At 40.1% G+C, this 21,163-nt stretch overlaps 1 pseudogene; it reads left to right on the forward strand.

Moving 5' to 3' along the window:
- The window catches only part of LOC121942092, a 223,479-nt pseudogene that overhangs the window by 122,402 nt on the left and 79,914 nt on the right, over positions 1-21,163 (forward strand).

Below are 21,163 nucleotides of genomic sequence, written 5' to 3' on the forward strand. Positions count from 1 at the left end.
GTGGACAGGAGTTTATGGGAAGGGGGTTTTGAAATTCCTTTCACACAAAACTGTGCTAGCAAAGATGGAAATATAATCAAATTATTTATTTGACCCTTTGATACCTGGACAAATTAGCTTTATTTATTTATCTAAGCAGCAAACTAAGGTTAACTCCAGCAGGTTGCCACCAACCCAGTTTTATACATCCAAAGAACTTCTATAAAAATGAACTGCATGGCAACCAGATGGTGCCTCTAATTGAGACAGGCCTTTATTTGACAAATGTGGGGCCACACCAGTCTTGTAAAAGGGACTGGGCATTTATTTGGGACTAGTCTTATATTTGAACTTTTATGGTAGCCTTTTCAGGATTAAAACAACACTCCATTGCCACAGTGACTGCATTTCAAAGTTCTATCCATTTAGAAGAGGGGAAAGTGTTTTGTTTTGTGATGTAACTTTCTTGACTTTTATTTTACTTTATGTTGGCTTTATGTTGGCTTGTAGCCGGCCAGTTTTAAAAGGTGGAAGCACACTCACCCCCCAGCCTTTGGTCTCCACTGGTTCCTTGGCCACTTCTAGCTGCGCAAAACCCAGGTCAAGTGGGAGTTAAGTTTAGCTAGCTAGCAGCTGCAGTAGAAATTAACCTGTAAAGGTTTTGAAAATCCATTGCCATGCATCTTGGAATGTTATCGCCAGAGAAGGTGCATAATATCACTCAGTGGAAATGCAGTAGTCTCAAAGTTGTGTTTCATCAACATTTCAAAACTGCTTTAGTTTTGTGCAAATCTGTAATGGAAATCCACCTGCTGTTGAGCACTGATGCGTAATACCAGTTCTGGACAGCATGGATTATTTTCTTCTTCTGTCAGTTGTTTGGGCTTAAAATATGTTTATGTAACGTCATCCGTGTATCTATTTTTGCCATTAATCTGCAGGAATTACAAAAACAGAGTAAACAAAATGTGATGATGCAGTTTCATTAAACATGTTTGAGTGATGGTGTCTAGAAACTGCTGCTGCAATTTGTCTCTGCAGCACAGAGGTCTGAACTCAGTTTAGCCTGCAAACGGCTGAGGTGCCAACTGGCAGTAAATCCAGAGTGCAGCAGACAGGTCTGAGCTCAAACAGCCACAGGCAGCATCTGTATGTCCACATGTTTTATTCCCCACTAGACGCTGTGTCGTTTCATGACACTCACCTGCTGCTGGACTTAGCCTGCTGGCAAAAATGAAATAACTCAGTTAAATGACAGGAAATCATGATTTGTCCTCACACAAGTCTGCTGTTATGTCATAGCTTTTTGTCAACAAATTACATTTTTAACAAAGTGATATTTTTTGACTTTCCTACTCTAGCTGTGGCTCAGTTACAGTCTTAATTGTTTCAAATAGAGATGTAAATCTTCAAAAAACTAGCTGACAGATATTTAGATTAATATCTATTTTTTAAGGCTCAGTGTTTTCTTGAAATAGCTGGTTTAAGTGGATTTTGGGGAACATCATTCAAACAGGAGGATAAAGTGCATTTGTTGGGGACTATTTTCAGTGGCAGATTAATCCACATTTGGTGCTGTAGCTAGTATTTGTGGTGGCACAATGGTGTGTGTGGGATTGAATCAAAAGAAACTACAGTGGGTGTGTTCAGAGTATTGAAGGAACATGTGACCCAGTGCAACAGTGTAGCTCACTGCTTTTTTGGACAATAGTGGAGCTCTATGGCACAGAGGAAGATGACAGGCTGCATCAGGCTCTGATACATGCACAATACTTGTTTGTGACAATCACTGTTGGTTTAGGTCTTTTCATGGGATCTGTTGGCAATAAAAACACTATAGAAAATCAACAGCCTTACGCTTGATCTAAAGAAAACAGTTTAACCCCTTGAAGTCTGGAGTGACATCACTTTTCTTGTTCTGCTTTTAAATGTCTGAGGATGGTATCGATGACATATGAGGTGACGTCTGAAGCCTTGGGAGCCAGCCGTATCACGTGACTGATTCATGAAATGGTTTGTGGGTTTGGCGTGCGATTCGAAATATAAGGGGCAGCGAAACGCAACGGACCTCCACTGTCCCCTCACATTTTGTTGACTCTGGACTTTATTGTGCGTTTCTTTACAATCTATTCGAGTTTATTAATAAATATATTATTGGTTTATCGGCATTATCATTTAAGCACAATTCAATTCATAGCTTTACGCACCAAAGCCATGGTGTCATTATAATCACTCTGCCTGTTTTACATTTATTTTCCACTTGATGGCACAGTAGAGCAAATGAAGCACCGTGAAGCTTCGGCCCATGAGTGAACCAATTGGATGGAAAGCTTCAATGCTTCATGAAACTTCATCTCGCCATCACTACTTTTAACTACAACATTCTGAGGATGTTTTGGTGATGTTGAGAGGTGACAGATCATGAAATATTCTTTTATAAAACGTTACCACAATATTACATGAGAACAAAGTCGGAACATTTCACAAAATGTTTTCAGGATGTTATTAAGGCCTGAGATTACACAACATTTTTTATGAAATGTTCCTGTAATGTAATATGTTAACCAAAAAAACCCAAACAAACAAAACATTTTAACATTTTGATGTTGTTTCTTGAGAATTGGGGCTGGAAGATATGCCGTAACAATAAAATGTCTGATTTTTTTCACACCAAACCCAAATTATGATTTTAATTGATTTTTTCCTTTGTCAGTTTAAATGACAAAGAAATTACTCAAAACAAGTTTTGCTTTTATTTTAGCAGTAAAATTTAAAGGCGAACTGAATTTCCATTCTGTTAAGGGGTTTAAGTGGGGTTTAAGTGCAAGCTGCAAACTTTCTTTAAAAGTGCACTATGTAGTTTTAGGGGAGTGGGAGTAGTTAACATTTGCACTGAAAGCAAAACATATTTAAATGATTTCATATCTTTAGTGATATGCAGTGTGACTGCATCAGTAACAGCTTTGCAGCGGGACGCTGTCTTGTACATCTCAGAGTGAGACTCATTTCTCCCACTCGGCTACATGATTCTGTTCGAGATGTTGAAATAATTTGGTCGTGTTGCTGCCTTTAGTTGTAACAGCCTTCAAACAAACTTTGTAGCCGACTGTGGTTTGTTTGAGATCTGACCCCACAAAACCAAACCGGTTCAAAACGACTGACAAGACTGAGTCTTTTTGGAAATGTACTCCTCATGATCATTAAAGCTTGCTGTCATGTTGTCGTGTGTGTGTGTGTGTGTTGCTCTGGGAGGAAGGTGCAGGGGGAGGGCGCAGCCCAGGGTGACTATGGAAGCCCAAAGGGAGCGGTGGAGGAGAAAATCGAGCTTTGTATTTTAAAAAATTGTGTTGAACCCCAAATTTGAATAATTGATTAAATTTATTTTTTAGATTATTGCATTGTGGGAACTAAAAGAAATTTTCCTGCTGAAAACCTTGCATTGTACCATTCTCAGAATGTTTTAAGAATCAAAAATTGCCAGCTGGGATCTCACAACATGGGTGTGAAAACTCCCTAGGGACACACGGCGTGATTTATGTAATATAACACATACATACCCTGTGTGTGTGTGTGTGTGTGTGTGCGTGTGTGTGTGTGTGTGTGCGTGTGTGTGTGTGTGTGTGTGTGTGTGTGTGTGTGTGTGAAAGAGAGAGAGAGAGAGAGAAAGAGAGAGAGAGAAAGAGAGAGAGAGAGAGAGAGAAAGAGAGAGAGAGAGAGAGAGAGATGTATTCCTTGTCCAGGCTATAGGTTGTGGCTTGAGCCCAGTAAAACATCTGTCTCATCATTCCTTGTGTAACGGTGACATTTACATTAGACTGTGTCTTTCTTCAATGTCTGTGTCACTCAGTATGTTTCTGCTGTGTTTCTCTCTCTAGGTGGAGCGGGAGATAGCCATCCTGAAACTCATAGAGCATCCCCACGTTTTAAAGCTGCATGACGTCTATGAAAATAAGAAATACCTGTAAGTACATGCGGCATACACACTAAGAGCAGCCATATTATTGCTTTTTTGATTTAAGATTATTTAAAAATAAAACTTCATGTTGTAAAAATGTGCCTTTGGCTTGAAAATATTTAATATGCAGGTATGTTAGTAGTGCTATAGTTGGATCAAAGGGTTAAATGCCATTTAAAAAAGCTTTTTTGCTGTGATATTTCCTCTCTATAATTTGTGATTTTCAGCAGCTGTGGAGTTTTGGTATTACCTGACCATATCAATTCTGTGGGGACTGAGGACTCTAGTCACATGACTTGGACATTAGTCAGATTCCATTTACATGTTTGATGACTTTAGACTGGACAAAATAAAAAATGACTTGAAGCTCATCATGGGTTTTTACAACAATGACTCATGACTTCATAAGGACTTGAAGCTTTTGTCTTGAAAATACTTTCCCCAAGACCAAAGATTTGGCACAAAGCAATTAATTTCCCTTCATTTCCTGAATCAAACAAAATTAATGCTAATCATTCAGCGAGCTGACTTTTAATTCCACTTTTGCAAAACTTTTTAGACATCGATATTTGTGTTTTTATTTTTTTTTAACTTTCCTTATTTTACACAAGATCATTTACAAAAATGCATGCAAATAAATAGGGGCTAACTAGATTCTTTTTAGCCTCTTTGGTTTCCATGTTGCTGAAAGCAGGCTCTGTGGCAGTCGTTCATAGATGCCATTCTCCTTGTTGAAAGTTAGTGTACTATTTGATCAACTTCGAAAATGTTTCTTTTAAATCGGAAAAGCTACATATTGTTAAAATGGCATTGCATTCATTGAAGAGTACATTATAACTTGTTTAGGACTCAAAATTCAAAGTTTGGACTTGGGACTTAAGTGCAAAGACTTGAGACTGTCATTTGACGTGTGTGTACTGTATAGGTTTAGAGCTGAGGTCACAGAACTATCTGTTGCTAAAATATCATCTTGTTGGAATCAGTGCTAATGTTAGCAAGCTAGGCTAACTGGCTTCCACTTTTCAAATGGAATATAAACTTAACAGCATGTTGGGTCCTCCTACAGACTGCATATAAAGATGGATGACATGTCCACACTTATCCTATGCTAAATAAAGCTAAAATATCCTGGATCCATCTTGCGCCGGTTACATCATTGAGAGGTTGATTCTCTGCAGCAGCGATATCCACGATGGGGGAGTTCCCACCAAAACACCCATCCGACCAATTGTGAGCAGCCCCATTGATTGCGAGCGCATGGATTGGCTGTCACAACTGTCAATCATGGTGGAAAAGACCCCTTTTGTACAATTTAATAACTAAAAATTGAACTAATCATAAAATCAAACACTTGAACAAACATTAGGGTAATGAGAACTACCTTCAGTGACAGAAACCATCTTTGGGAAAAACTGATTTGGCGTGTACTTTGAGTTTTTAGTTTGGCTTATGTCCCATTCACTAACATAGAGGGGCAGGCTTTATGACCTATACTGCAGCCAAACACCAGGGGGCGATCAAGATTGAAATGTCAGATAGGGAAATGTCACATTGTCCATCCTTATAAACAGTCTACGGGTCCTCTCAAATGTTTTAGCGAATGGCTAATAAATGATATATAATGTGTTGTGGACTTTCCACAAACATGTCCAAAAACTGTTTGACTTTGTTTCAAAATAGAAAACCTTTGGCTACAGTTATAGTTTATATTACTTCACAAAAAGAAAGAGAAGAGGGCTCAAATCACAGTTGGACCTCAGCTGAGAAACATTATTAAGATATGAAAAGTATTCTTCCGACAGCACTTCACAACAGCCAAACAGCAGTTTTCACTCTGGGATGTTGTGAAGGCCTGATTTGTTTTATTGGTCCCTCTCACTTTAACCCACTGCCTCCTGCGACTGAGTAGCTTTAATGTATTTCCGTGTTTTATTGTATACATTAATCTGCAGCATGTGACCGCTGTGCTCAAGTGGCACGGCTTAATGTGCTGTTCAATAATTGATAAAGGCAGCACATTCACACGGAGCAGGAATTAGTTTTCTTAATGTTGCAAGAACAGGGACGGATGGTCATCATGGATGCAAACAGTTTGCAGGAGAAAATTTCACACTCACAAATCACAAGCCAACACGTTTCTAATTTAAATAGCCGCGACAGATAAATGCTTGAGCAGATCCCTTAATCTGCTAATAAATCAGTCTGCTGGGAAGACAGGCCGCAGGAGGAGCCGCACAGGATCACTGATGTCTCCCAGACAAATGAACAGAGGACAGAGATAAAACATTTTAAACCACGGGCGCACAAACCAACATGGATCAGGATTTTCTCGAGGATTTACATCAAGCATCCATGTACTGTGGTAACTTCATCATGTCATAAGCAAACACTGTGCTTTATGACTCAGTTATTTCATTAATCAATCTGAGGGAAATTACACTGAGGATCTGAACATGTTTACTCTCTGTGTGGACTCTCAGGTGGGAAACTATTGAAGAACACTTTTTAGGCTCTGTTACTTTACTGGAGTTCAGAAATTTTGGAAGACTTTATATTTTAATGGGAAACATTTTGTCCATCTTGTTATTCTGCTAAAGTTACCTTAATGACTTTGATTGGATTTACACACTCAAGTTTTGATGCCCAATTCCGATTTTTTTTTGCCTATATAGATTTTTTGACCACCTGCTTTGACCACCTGCTTATATCTACTTATAAGTGACTTTAATCCAAAATCTGCATATCTTAAACTTTGCTCATGCTTGAAACAATGCGCATCCATAAATGGGGGTTCTGGGTGAGTAGCCTTTTCTGGCTACTCACCCAGAAAAGGAAATGAAATGAGGTCTTTTACGCTTTTTATTTTCTGCTGGCACTGTAGCAAAGAGCATTTACAACCACACTTTCCCATTGTGCCTGAAATGTCTTCAGAAATGTGTTTGTTGCCATACAAATCTTGCCTTTTCACTTGAACAGTTTCTTCGCCCCCAAAGGCTTAAAAGACAGGTAACCTCTGCATCTGACCACTAGCTTGAGCCCTCGTCCTCCACTGTCTGCCTGCTTACAATACAGTCTCATTTGTAGATAGGGCGGGATGATATGGCTTTAAAATAACATCCTGATATTTTTAGGTTATATAGCGATGCACACATACAGTATATCTTGATATTTTGAAATCTCCTCTGTAAACTACTAAAATTAAAAAAAAAATATTAAGTGAACCACACTTACAAATAAAGAAGCTACTGTTATAATGAAGTTGAATAAAATACTGTTATAATGTCAAATAACATAAAGTCTTAAGTTCTGTTCTGTTTTCCAGCTCCTCCAGGTTTGTTTGTTTTGTGCCACGCATTAGGTAGACACACCCTCGACCACACAGGCAGATGCAAAGCTTTATCAGTAGACCTAGATGAAATATAAATGATAAAGCATAACATGAAGCAATTGATGTTTTGTTTTTTTTATCGTCAGACAATTTACTTTGTCATATCGCACAGCCCTATTTGCAGATATCTGAAATATATCTGATTTATTTCCACAATATGACTAAGGCCTGACACCGAACTGAGAGTATCCGAGTATCCATGTGCTTTTTTCCTGCTCACATGTTCATGATACATATCTGATCTGTTCCACATGAGAGGAAAAAATCTGAATTGGGTAACCTGAACCATGTAGTGTAAATCCAGCCTTTGATTACTTTGTTGATTCTGACTTTGCATTCAAGATAAGATCATAAAACACTGCTGTTGTCGGGTAAAAATCCTCCATACGTGTGACCTCTCAGAAATTGTGGGGCAAAAAAATCTTCCATATTCAATCACTTATATATTTTACTAATAATGGATAATACATTCAATAACATGAATAAAGTCTGTTGTTCCAGTTGATAAGACTGTCTGATGTGCCAGAACACTCTACAAACAGCTAGCAATTTTTGGTTCTCAAAACATTCTGAGAATGGTGTAATGCAACCAATGCAATGTTTTATGTTTATTAATAACAATAAAAATAACAACAACAATAATATGTTTCATAATTAATAATGGTTTTCAGTGTTTTAATGTTTGTATTTTTAACACATTCAGTATTTATCCAGAGACATGCAGCATGCAGCATGCAGACTTTTAACAGATAGCGAAAAAAAATTCCAAGTCACAACATTTTACTGCTAGTGCAAATACCACTTGGCTAAAAGACTTGAGTTGCTCTCCCATCCTGACTGTCCTGACTTGTTTCCACTGTGTCCCCACTGTGTTCCTGTGCAGGTATCTGGTGCTAGAGCACGTGTCCGGGGGGGAGCTGTTTGACTACCTGGTGAAAAAGGGCCGACTAACACCTAAAGAGGCCAGAAAGTTCTTCAGACAGATCATCTCAGCCCTGGACTTCTGCCACAGCCACTCCATATGGTTTGTTCCCTATACGCTTGAACATTAGCTGGGTTTACACGCACACTTTTTCTCAGTCTGATTGAAGATTTCCAGTTCAGTTCAGTAGCCAGCTCTTACCGACAAGCGCATAACCATAGCATAATGTGACCTATAAAAGCCAAAAAAGTGTTCCATCACAGTTTTGTAAAACATGGCCTCAAATCTCCTGAAATACAACCTCATGCGAATGAAAAAACATTTCTGCAAAAAATGTGGTTGTTTTTTGTTTTTTTAAATTGATGTGTTTTCGCAATTTGCGCAATTTGAGGGTTAATGGAAACCTGACTAGAAATAATCAGACTTCATAGTTCAGAGGATGAAAACTCTGAAAACTTGAGTGACAGCAGTTAAGAACATTGCAGAAAAAAAGTAAATGAAGCAACTAAAAAGGTGGATCTACAACCAATAATAATCTTGTCGAATGAATTTTAAAATTGTAACAAAAATCCCCCACGTTGTTTTTCCACACTTAATAACTCTTCCCCACACTGATCTTTTGTTGAGCTGACAACATCAGACTAATTATTTTCTCACACATAGCCTTCATCTGGCGGGGTGAATGCACTCTCACAGTTCACTTCAACTTATACTCAGCAGCAGAAATGTGTCACGTCATCAAATCAACATAACATCAAGACTCACTTAGTGTCACATAATGTAAATCAGATGAACAACCGCTCATTTACATCTGTAGCAAAATGCCACTAAATTGACAAAATAATTTTCCACCCGTTGACAGTAATCCGGTCAGTACATATCCTCCACAGAGTAAGATAAATTCATTTTAGAGATTAAAAAAAAGAAACAAAAAAAGTTTGTTTCTAAGAATTGTGTATTAATGGGGTATTCTTAGAAGCACCCGAGTGTTTGATCAGTTTTGATGGCTGAACAACAGGTTTCCTCTCCTCATCAGCTGCAGCTGGGGGCGACTTTAGAGGCTCCAGTTCCTCTTGATCTCTTTTCATCTCTGGGAGCACCTTTAGTTCCTCAATGCATGGCTGCAGTACTGTGTATCTAAGAGAAATTGCACATCAAAGAAGCCCTACATCTGACTTGCAGCTTCAGGCAAGGCAAGGCAGCTTTATTTGTATAGCACATTTCATACACAGGGAAATTCAAAGTGCTTTACAGAGTAATAAAATATAAAAACATAATAAAAGAGAAAGAGATAAGATATACAAGGTGAAATCAATTACTAAATGATAAAAAAAAGGTGCAAAGATAAAAAGATGATTTAAAATGATTTAAAACCAAATTTAAAAATAAGTTGGTAGTCAGCAGGTGTGAAAAAGTAATGTTTTTAGCTTTGCTTTAAAAGTATTCGGAGTCTGGGCTTGACGAACCTCATCTGGGGGGTTATTCCAGGTTTGTGCTGCATAATAACAAAATGCTGCTTCACCATGTTTAGTTCTGACTCTTGGGACGCTCAGTAGGCCGGCTGCTGATGTTCTGAGGGTCCTTGAGGGTTCATTTGTCACCAGCATGTCAGAGATATATTTTGGCACTGAGCCACAGATTGACAGGTAGCCCGTGTAAGGATTTTAGAACTGGAGTAATGTGTTCATATTTCCTAGTTTTTGTCAGGACTCTCGCAGCAGCATTCTGAATAATCTGTAGTTGCCGAACAGCTTGTTTTGAAAGCCCTACAAACAGACCGTTGCAGTAATCTAACCTAATAGAAATAAAGGCGTGGGTGAGCCTTTCAAGATCTTGCTGTGACATTATTCCTCTGACTCTGGCAATGTTTTTTTAATGATAGTAGGCAGATGAAGTTACTGATTTGATGTAACTGTGGAAATTTAAATCAGTGTCCAGGATAACCCCAAGGTTTCTTGCTTGACTCAGAAAGGAATTCACGGTAAGAGCGAACACTCTGCCTTTCTTTCTGTGGCCCAAAGACAATGATGTCGGACTTATCTCTATTGAGTTTGAGAAAATTTTGATGCATCCAATCATTGATTTGCTCAATACAGTGACACAGACATTCAACAGGTTCATAATCACCTGGTGAAAGTGATATGTATATCTGTGTGTCATCTGCATAATTGTGGTAGGCTGCTTTGTTATTTTGCATATTCTGGCCTAATGGAATAATATAGAGATTAAACAAGAGGGGTCCTAAAATGGACCCCAGTGGGACACACATGTCATAGTCATCTTCTCTGAATTACAGTTTCCTGTTGAGACAAAGCACTTCCTGTCATGAAGATATGACTTGAACCATTTCAGGACAGTGCCAGATAGTCCGACCCAGTTTTCTAGTCTTTCTAAAAAAATTGTGTGGTCCACTGTGTCAAAGGCAGCACTTAGATCCAGGAGCACTAAAATAGAGACTTTGCCGGTGTTAAGGTGGTCATTTATCACCTGTATGAGTGCAGTCTCAGTGCTGTGAAGGGACTGAAAACCTGACTGAAAGTTATCGTAGCAATTGTTTAGTTTTAAAAAGTTGCTAAGTTGCTGGTGGACAACGTTTTCAATAACTTTACTGAAAAACAGTAAGTTTGAAATCGGCCGATAGTTGTTCAGTGCCTCTGGCATCCAGGCTGCTCTTCTTTAGAGCAGCAATTATTAAAATCAACAGGGAAGGCAGGTGGAGCAGTGTCAGTGTTGTCATCGTTGTCAATGTCGTTTTTGGCTCCTCAGACAGTGGAGGAAATTGTCTGTCAGTCGCATCAGTCCACGTTCATTCAGGTGGGGACCCATTCAATTGAAGAGCTCCACCCGTTCCCAAAACAGGTTGAAGTTATCAATAAAGTTTCTTCTTTGAGACTCACAGGCATTAGAAAGCCAAGTATTCAAAGCAAGGAGGCGACTGAACTTATTGCTCCTTCTGTCAATTGTTGGGAGAGGCCCACTGATGAATGACGGAACTTTCAGCTTGTCAAGTCTGTTAAAAAGTTCTAAGAAATCCTTTTTTAAAACTTCAGATACTCCTCTCCTGGTGTCAACAGCTCCCACGTGCACGATGACCTGTTTGATTCCCGTGTGGTTTGACAGCTCCTGGGAGAGACGTCCAGTTATGTCACTGACCTCAGCACTTGGATAGCTGCATGTGATGATCCTCTCATTGTTTACATCACTGATAGCACCGTCTCCCACAAGCAGGATATCTGGCACAGATTCTTTGTCCTTGAGTGCTTTGTGCTTCTTCTTCTGTATGCCACGGCGAATTTCATGTTTCCCCCCGTGAATCTGACCATTTTTATTCCCTGCTTCCCATTTATAAAATTGCTCTCTGGCTCGTTCACAGTTAGTTCAGACAGTGGTTGATATTTGTTTCTTAGCTGTATGCCTGGCAATGCTTTAATTCCTCCTGTGATACCAGCATTTGTTTTTCTGATTCTGTTCTGTTTTGGCTTAGCACCAAGTGTATGCCAGGCGGCAGTGATATCAGTCTGTCCAGGTCTTGTTCTAGCAAGTTTCGGGAAAGATGTTGTGTCATCCAGGTTTAAACTGTTTGAGGTAGACTTAGCTGTCTTACCATTGGATGTTATTGGGAGTGTCTCGTGAAGTCCTCTTTCTGCTTCAGTGTAAAAATACTCGTCTGTAGCACAGCAATTTCCTGTAGCTATTTCAACAGTTCTGGCATGATGTGCCTATTGTTGATTTTACAGGATTCAACACATTCTTGTCACACAGGGTCTGTTCATACTGCAGCTCCCGTTGGTCAGAGCCATCCCTTGCCATGGCTCTGTGTCAATACACGTAGTTTATTCCGAAGAAAAAGTAGATAATCCCGATACATTAAAGATTATCCTCCAAATGATTTAATCATTGTAGGAAACCTCCTTGAATGTGTTGGAGTTTGTGACAAGAAGGAAAAAAAAGGAAAAAACTTGGAAAAATAAAAGCTAAGCAGAGAGCAAGCAAGAAGAGCATCTACACTGTAGCAAAGCAGGAAGGTCAAACTTTAGACATCAAGTGTTTGGCTTTGAAGGACCAGATTTATTCTGCACATAGTGTTTTTATAGAGAATCCGAGAAGATACGCGACTGGAGTCAGGCTCTTATCTGCTGGATTCATATCCTGCAGTCATTTTGCGTAAAAGGGGCAGATCTGTGATTGACTTGGACCTGTTTCACTTGATGTGTATCCGATGATTGAACCGTAAAAAAGTAGCCTTTACCGCAGAATAGTAGTGTAGGCGTGAATGCTTTCAGGAGTAATTGATTCTCATGTCACCCACACCACCTCCACAAGTTGAAGCATAAAAGCAAAGTGCCAACAAATGTTAGGAGCCAATCTATTCAAATATTATTTAACCTGAAACCTAAATGAAGAAAAATAAATTGTCATCATTAGGCTTGGGCAATATGTAATATTTCACACCTTCATAGCTTTCTGAAATTTCACCAGGGTACAAGGTATTTGACGGTATAAGTGTGCGATGCTAACACCCCAACCCTGACAGTGAGTATCTTGCTTACTCTCTGCTTTTCAGACTAATAAATACACAATGGGAATCCACATAATGTTCAGAAAAGTAATATTCTCAAACCTATTTTCCTTATATTTAGAGAAATACAACTGAACACCTTTTAAATTCAGCTTTCTTTCAGTCACAAAAGACTGAAGAGGCTTAATTGCCCCGTTATCTCATCATAAAACACACTTCATTCAAATGACAGAAATTCTTTTCAATATTTGCAGTTTTTGGTTAAGGTCTTAAAGGGTCCTAAGTGACAAAACGGTGTCAGGATTAGGCCCAATTAGGCCAATTTCACACAGCATGTGTCAGCAGTAAGTGAGCAGCGCTGAACGTGTTGTTGTTTATTACACACAAAGAATGAAACCCAAAGTGAGACACTTGTTGACAAACGTCTTTAGTCTTTGAAATGCAGCTGCAGGTGCAGCATCAGCTGTTGAATCTGACCAAAAACTGAATCTTTTTTGAAATTTTTTCCTATCTACAGTATCTTACATCACCTTTCTGCATATGCCTCTCACCAAGACTGACTGAGGCCAACAGAACTGGAACAAACCTGATATGTTTGTTGCACCAGCATCAGCTGCATTTCAAAGACCAAAGATGTTTGTCAACAAGCGTCTGACTTTGGGTTTCATTTATGTGCGTGTGTGTGTGTGTGTGTGTGTGTGTGTGTGTGTGTGTGTGTGTGTGAGAGAGAGAGAGAGAGAGAGAGAGAGAGAGAGTGGGTGATATTAAGTAGGGGTGGAAGACTGAGAGTCTTAACAGATACTTTATTCAAATTTAAACCCCAATTTAAAACCCCATAGAAATACATTATAAAATGCCTCTATACTGTGCACATTGTCAAATTGTAGAAAGAAAAATCAATGAATTATAATTTTTCTTTTTAAATCTGTGTTATAAGAGTCTGTACAATGTGTGTATGAAAAATTATTAAGATCTGATACTCCAAACCTATGGTTTTGGGTGTGTTTTCATGGAAAATCACAAAACGAGAAACCCCTTGTGACTCAATACTAAAAAAAAGTATGTTACAAAAAACGGGCGCTGTAGCTCATACTTTGACCAATTTGAAAAATTCCAACTGATATGTTCTAAGGTCAGCTAGTACTTTAAATGCTGTGAAGGTAATTTTGAAATTCCACTAAGGGCATTAATGGGTTAAGTTGAATCATGTTTTGAAACATGTTTTCCTTCTACATCCAAAAGCTAAATTAAGTAATACCTACTTAATATTAATTCAATATTTATTGAGATATTTAATAGTATCATCATTCAAATAAAGTTGCTCTAACTTAATTTTTTAGTATTAGTAACTTGTTTTACTTAAGTCAGGGGAAGTAAAAAAACACGAACCACATTTCACAATTCAACATTTTTAAAAAACAATAACATAACCACAAAAATGTGTCATGTTAAATGTTAAACAGCTTTTTTTAACAGTCTGGGTGTGCAGAAACATAATAACAAAGCTATACTCCCCAATTTAAAAGTGCACTATGGAATAGTTGGACTTGTGAAAGGGACAATGCTCTGTTCGTGAGACTCAATCAGAGCTCTGCATGCAGAAAAAGAGATCTCCCTCTCTGTGTCTGTGTCATAGGCTATGTGTGCAGGTTTGCAAGCCCACCAAACACACACATATCACGCCACAACAAGTCAAAGAGCAGGAACATGAAATCACAGAGAGATCCACACGGCAAATCTGAACCACCACGAGGCTGAGACATGACAGGTGGCAGGCCCGTGAGTCTTGGCGCCATCACGGCCAAACGCAGCTCTGTGGGGAAGTCTGTTCCCCCGCTCTCAAAACTTTCACAACGCGATATACAGTGAACTCACACTCTCCACACAAACAGACACGAAACACACAGCCCAAATCTTTATACGAGACAGCTCTCTCCCCTCCACAAACACCGCTCAAGCAGCACCAGAAAGCTGACCACAGGCAGCCAGCTCTGAACAGCAGCTCCAAATCCAGGAAACACACTGTTTACAACTGCTGATGCTCCGGCCAGGTTGCTAGTTTTATTCTCCCATATCCACAACATAGAAAGCTGCCAAGAAGGCCAGAAAAGTCGACAAATGTAGCAAGAAAGTCACAAAGTTTGAAAAAATGGCAACAAAAGTGAAACTTAACGTGAACCATGCACTCTGGAGCAATGCATTAGAATACATGCACATTAAGTTTTAATTAAATGTGGGAAGATTGCTTAGTTATTCTTTCTGTTTCAGACTTAGGTCATTCTCAAATGACTGTTTGATGGTTATATTGCAACAACATTGCTACAAGCCATGGGAAACCTTGGAATTATTCTTTAAATCAAATTCCAGCACTGAACAGAAAAGTTTCAGCAAAGTGATTATGCTAAGAAACATTTTAGAACATTAAGTTGCTTTTTGATATTTTTTTTTGTTAAAATAAGTGTTTTAACAAAATATATATTCTGACAGCAATTGCTGAAATAGAGTGTTTGGTCAATAACTTGGAACCACCCTTGACTCTTTGAGATTAGCTGTGGAGATCCGTCCTGCTTGCATGCAGGGCTACAGGAGAGGGACAGAGTACAGTGGGGTTCCAAGTTACTGACCAAACATTTTTTCAGTGATTACTGTCAGAATATAGAGCCATTTAACAATTATTTTAACAAAGTATCACTGACAGCACCTTTAATGGTGAATAAGCTGGGTCTGCAGAGCCCTTGCTCCTGTACTTCAGTGACACTGATTTAATGGAAAATAAATAGATAAAAATGTCAGTGTTCTATAACTAGGAATAAAACAACAACATTGAATTACTGGAGCAGCTGCTTGACTGGAATGCATTTAGGATAAAGGAAAATCAACTTTGAGACTATGGAATGTTACCAACAGCAGGAACTGACATCTAACCTGCAGTTTGGATGGCATTTGACTGCAACACCTTCAAGGCAACATCACTTTAGAGTGTAGGAAAAAATAATAATAATAACGTGCATTTAGAGCAATTGGAGCAGCAAATCCATCACAGTACAAGTGAGATGTGTCCATAGTCCATGTTTGATGTTCAGTGACAAGGTTCAAAGATGTTTTCCGGCAGCTTCTGCTTAAGAGATGCGACTTTTGGGCTGTTTTTCTGACCATCTAATTTAAGGAAGACCTTTTGAAATACCTCAAAGGTGTACTTCAGCTCTCTTGAGTAGCTCAGGTTGAGGGCATAGATGAGTCCAATCAGCAAGGCACAGGCCCTCGGTACAACCAACCCCTGCAGGACTTCTGTTCCCTCGATCAAAATAGTCACACTGGCTGGCTCAGATGCTGTGACACCTTTGGTGACTAGGATCTTCATCACTTGACTCTCAAGATCTCCAATTTGGCCTTCAGCATCCTTGGTGATTGTCATTTAGCTGGTATACTCAACCCCTCTCATATGCTCTTATGTTGAGGCTAGGAGAAAATATTGTATCTTAGCACACAAATGCTTGACAAATGATACTGACTCAACACAGACATTAAAATTACATTTTGTTAAGCATTCTGAAAGTCCTTTCAAAAGTTTATCTGAGTCAGTACAGTGAGTGTGTTTTTTTTAGACTCGATGACTGTGTAGTCAAAATGCATTCATTGTGCTCAGATCTGACCTCCGCTTTTGAAAGGACTTTCAGTGTTGATTTGCCTTCTCCATCTTTATGACTTACATTTACTTCCTAAAAAGTGGTGGCCTTACTTACCTGACTTCCATCATCCATCCATTTTCTTCCGCTTATCCGGGGTTGGGTCGCGGGGGCAGCAGCCTAAGCAGGGAAGCCCAGACTTCCCTCTCCCCGGCCACTTCGTCCAGCTCTTCCCGGGGGGCCCCAAGGCGTTCCAAGGTGTGAGACGTAGTCTCTCCAGCATGTCCTGGGTCTTCTCCTACCGGTGGGACATGCCCTGAACACCTCACCAGGGAGGCGTCCTGGAGGCATCCTAATTAGATGCCCCGAGCCACCTCATCTGGCTCTTCTCAACACGGAGGAGCAGCGGCTCTACTCCGAGCTCCTCCCGGATGACCAAGCTTCTCACCCTATCTCTAAGGGATAGCCCAGCCACCCTATGGAGGAAGCTAATTTCGGCCACTTGTACCCGCGATCTTGTTCTTTCGGTCACTACCCAAAGCTCGTGACCATAGGCGAGGGTAAGAACGAAGATGGACCGGTAAATTGAGAGCTTTGCCTTTCGGTTCAGCTCCCTCTTCACCACGACAGATCGCTGCAGAGTCCGCATTACTGCAGACGCTGCACCGATCCGCCTGTCGATCTCCCGCTCCATCCTTCCCTCACTCGTGAACGAGACCCCGAGGTACTTAAACTCCTCCACTTGGGGCAGGACTTCATCCCCGACCCAGAGGGGGCACGCCACCCTTTTCCGGCTGAGAACCATGGTCTCGGATTTGGAGGTGCTGATTCTCATCCCAGCCGCTTCACACTCAGCTGCGAACTGATCCAGTGAGAGCTGAAGGTCACAGCCCGATGAAGCCAACAGGACCACATCATCTGCAAAGAGCAGAGACCCAATCCTGAGGTCGCCAAACCGGACCCCCTCAACACCCTGGCTGCACCTAGAAATTCTGTCCATAAAAGTTATGAACAGAATCGGTGACAAAGGGCAGCCCTGGCGGAGTCCAACCCTCACCGGAAACAAGTTTGACTTACTGCTGGCAATGCGGACCAAGCTCTGGCACCGGTCACACAGGGAACGGACAGCCCGTATCAGGGAGTCCGAAACCCCATATTCCCGGAGAACCCCCCACGGACTCCCCGAGGGACTCGGTCGAATGCCTTCTCCAAGTCCACAAAGCACATGTGGACTGGTTGGGCAAACTCCCACGCACCCTCAAGGACCCTGCCAAGGGTCCAGAGCTGGTCCACAGTTCCACGACCGGGGTGAAAACCACGTTGCTCCTCCTGAATCTGGGGTTCGACTATCCAGTGGACCCTCCTCTCTAGTACCCCCGAATAGACCTTACCAGGGAGGCTGAGGAGTGTGATCCCCTGTAGTTGGAACACACCCTCCGGTCCCCCTTCTTAAAAAGAGGGACCACCGCCCCAGTCTGCCAGTCCAAGGGCACTGCCCCCAATGTCCACGCAATGTTGCAGAGTCGCGTCAGCCATGACAGTCCCACAACATCCAGGGCCTTGAGGAACTCCTTACCTGACTTGTTGGTGTAAAAAGAAATTTCTAACCAATAAAACATTAGACAACATTTCAAGCATGTCAAAGAGCTTAAAAAACACTTAACAAAGAAGAAAAACAAACTTATCTCCTCCCTGTTATGTCATTTGAAACATGTTTTCCATATAACACACAGGGAGGATACCAGCCCTACGAGAGAAAGCTAGTCACCATTGACTTGAATAGAATAAAATTGAAGTCAGTTATCTTAAGTAATGTGTGTCAAATGGCATGAGGGTGAGTGCATGACAAAATTTTCATTTTAATAATAAAAGTCCTCAAAAAGAAAAGAGCAATGAAGAGAGAGGAGAGTAGCGTGTGCAGAGATAAACAGATAAGTGAGACAGGGAAAAGAGTAAAGGGAGAAGTTAGATAAGAGAGAGATTGAAAAGAGATGGAAAGAGAGAAGGTGAGAGATTAAACAGATAGATGAGTGAAGGATGGCCCATGGCATGCTGTGGGTGAAAAAATGGCATTTTATTTTACCAAATACTTGAAAAGATCCTCCTACACTACTAGGCAGCAGATGGCAACCTCTCGGCGGGTCTTAATTGTGTTGTTCTGATAAAGAATTTTAAAAAAGTTTCCTTAATATTGCAGGGTTTCATTTAACCTCTCAGGATTAGATTCCCAGAAAAAAAGTAACATGGATAAATGAAATTTTCCCGAAAGGGGTCAATTTAGGTTTTTCTATCCTAAATATACAATCATGAGCTTTAAGGAGTTCCATGGTGTTCTGGATCTTCTTTTTTGCAGCCCCTCCTCTTAACAACACCAATGGCATCAGGCTTGGTATGCACTGATCCAGATTTTGCATGAAAGTTGACACAGGATAAAAGAGATGTCAGAATTAAACTTTCATTCTATTCTATTCATTCTATCTATTTAAATAAAGAAACATAAAAAAAAAAAAAAATTAAAAAACCATTCACATGTGCTGGAAGAAAAAGAGCCGGAAAGTTCCTTCAAGTCACTGACAGGTGGGGTCAGGGTGACAATGGAATGGACAATGTCCTTTCCATTTCTCATTGATGAGCTGGGAATTATTCTTTTTCTTCACTTCACTTAGGAGCTCCGGTCTTTCTTGTTTCAAACTTTCTTCTGTTTCTCCTTGTGGATGAGGTGGAAAGTAGTTTGTCTCACGCTTTCGTGCTTTCTTCAAATTCTTAGCAGGCATCTTTTCATTTGCTCGCATCTTTTTGAGAGAGTTCGCATCAAGCTCAGGGCACCCAAGCCCTCTAAGTTTGGATCTATAATTGTCCATTTTAAATTTCAGTCTTTGTTGCCATCCATAACATCCATTGTAGGACCCTGGGTCTTTAAGGCAAGGATGTTTTCGAATCAGTGCCTCTGCTACATCGGCGAACTGTGCGAACTAGGCACGATACTCAAAGATGCTTTCAGCTAACCTCTCAAGGATGCCCGGAAGGATAGCTGTATAGCTGAGTGTGCTTCCATCTTTGTTGAAGACTTTGTTACCTGCTGCTAGCACAAGCTCCATGTCTTGGCGGAAGCGTGGTATTGGAAATTCAGAAGGCCAGCACTGACAACATAATTTTCCGTGTTCAGGTGATAACAGTATCACTTTACCACAGGATTCAGATGAAGTGCTGGCAGGCTGAGCAGAGCTGCCAGGTGTACTTGTGTTGGAGCTTTCAGGTCAGCTACAACCAAGCTGAGTGAGGAGTTCAACAATATAAACAACCTTAATTGTGTCTTGTGTCAATGTGTGTCCTTGAGATCTCTTATTGAGGTAAGAGAAAAAAAACTTCCCCTCAAACATGTAATGTAATGTAAACTTCCCCGGCTCCAGGCTATGTTTCTGTTGCACAATAGATTGAAGCTCATCCACTGTCCTGGGAATTCCACTAGGCAATTCCAGCTTGTCAATCATATGGTTGTAAATTACACCAAAGTGGAGCAGTTGCATCGAGATGAGACATTTGAGCATCTGTAACAGAAAAGACATCACTTGGATCTGACATAGCAATATGTGGATATTATAAACATTTTGGGCCCAAGCTTTTGTTTGACATACATTTTTATTTTTTCTTAGCTATTGGTAGAACCTGATTAAGAATAAAAACTTACCAGGAACATCAGCATCACTGGTGTATATTGCATTCAGGATTCTTTGAGCGCTGGAAATATTCCCTCAAAATGTATTGCATAAGAAGAAGAGGAAGAAGAATAAGATAAACATACAAATACTTCCTGATTATCTGCATTACAGCTTATTTCTCTTGCTAAAATTTGCCAAAGTTGTAGGCTACTATCAAACTACAAATGCTACTGAGCATGAGATTTTGTATCTTGTCTATTTTTGTCTCGGGATTGGTTGTTATTGGCTGTGATGTCTGCCATCTTGTTTTATTATCACTAGATTGGAAAAAGATGGTGTGAGAAAAGAAGCATTCTGACCACAACACTAAAATCATTTAAATGGCCAAAGAAAGGTAAAAAGAGAGGGAAACTGACAGACTACTTGGAGTTGGTAGCTTTGTGAACTTTGCTCCTTGCCATTTTCACCACCTTTGCCTGGTTAGAATGTAGCCAGGTTAATGTTCTACTGAACAGGAAAGACACTTGTTCAAAAAAAAGGAAAGAACATGATTCACTTAATTACAATTCATTGAGGGTGTATTTAAAAAAATAGTTCACTTTAAAATGAAAATTTAGTCATCTATTGACCCAGATGTCAGATGCTGAGAAGTCAGTCAAACAATTGAGGTCCTGTGGTCGCCACTGAAAAAATGTAATATAAATGTAATATATGTTTTTTTAAATGCCTCCAAACTGCTAATCCAAGTCTCCTGAAGCTGTTGCATGCAGTTGATTTGAAAACCCTGTATACAATGGCTTTGAGAGACTTGGATTAAAGCACCCCAAGGAGTTTGGAGGCTTTTTTTTTTTTTTTGTTTAAATTTGGGGTTTTCAAATTACATTTTGCCAGTGACTGACTGGAAAAACTGCTGTAAGATGTTTTCCTGTGAAACTCCAGCAGTGTTTTGTGGATTAAAAAACTACATCAGACTTCTCATTGGTGTGAGGATGAGAAGATAATGACTTAATTTAAATTTAAAGTGAACTATTCCTTTAAATATAGTCAGGATGTGCGTCACAATTTATGTGGTAGAAGTGTGATTTTTAGACCTGTTTCACAGTCTAATAGCTGTA

Source organism: Plectropomus leopardus, chromosome 1 (assembly GCF_008729295.1).
Source record: "Plectropomus leopardus isolate mb chromosome 1, YSFRI_Pleo_2.0, whole genome shotgun sequence".
In the NCBI taxonomy this organism is placed as follows: domain Eukaryota; kingdom Metazoa; phylum Chordata; class Actinopteri; order Perciformes; family Serranidae; genus Plectropomus; species Plectropomus leopardus.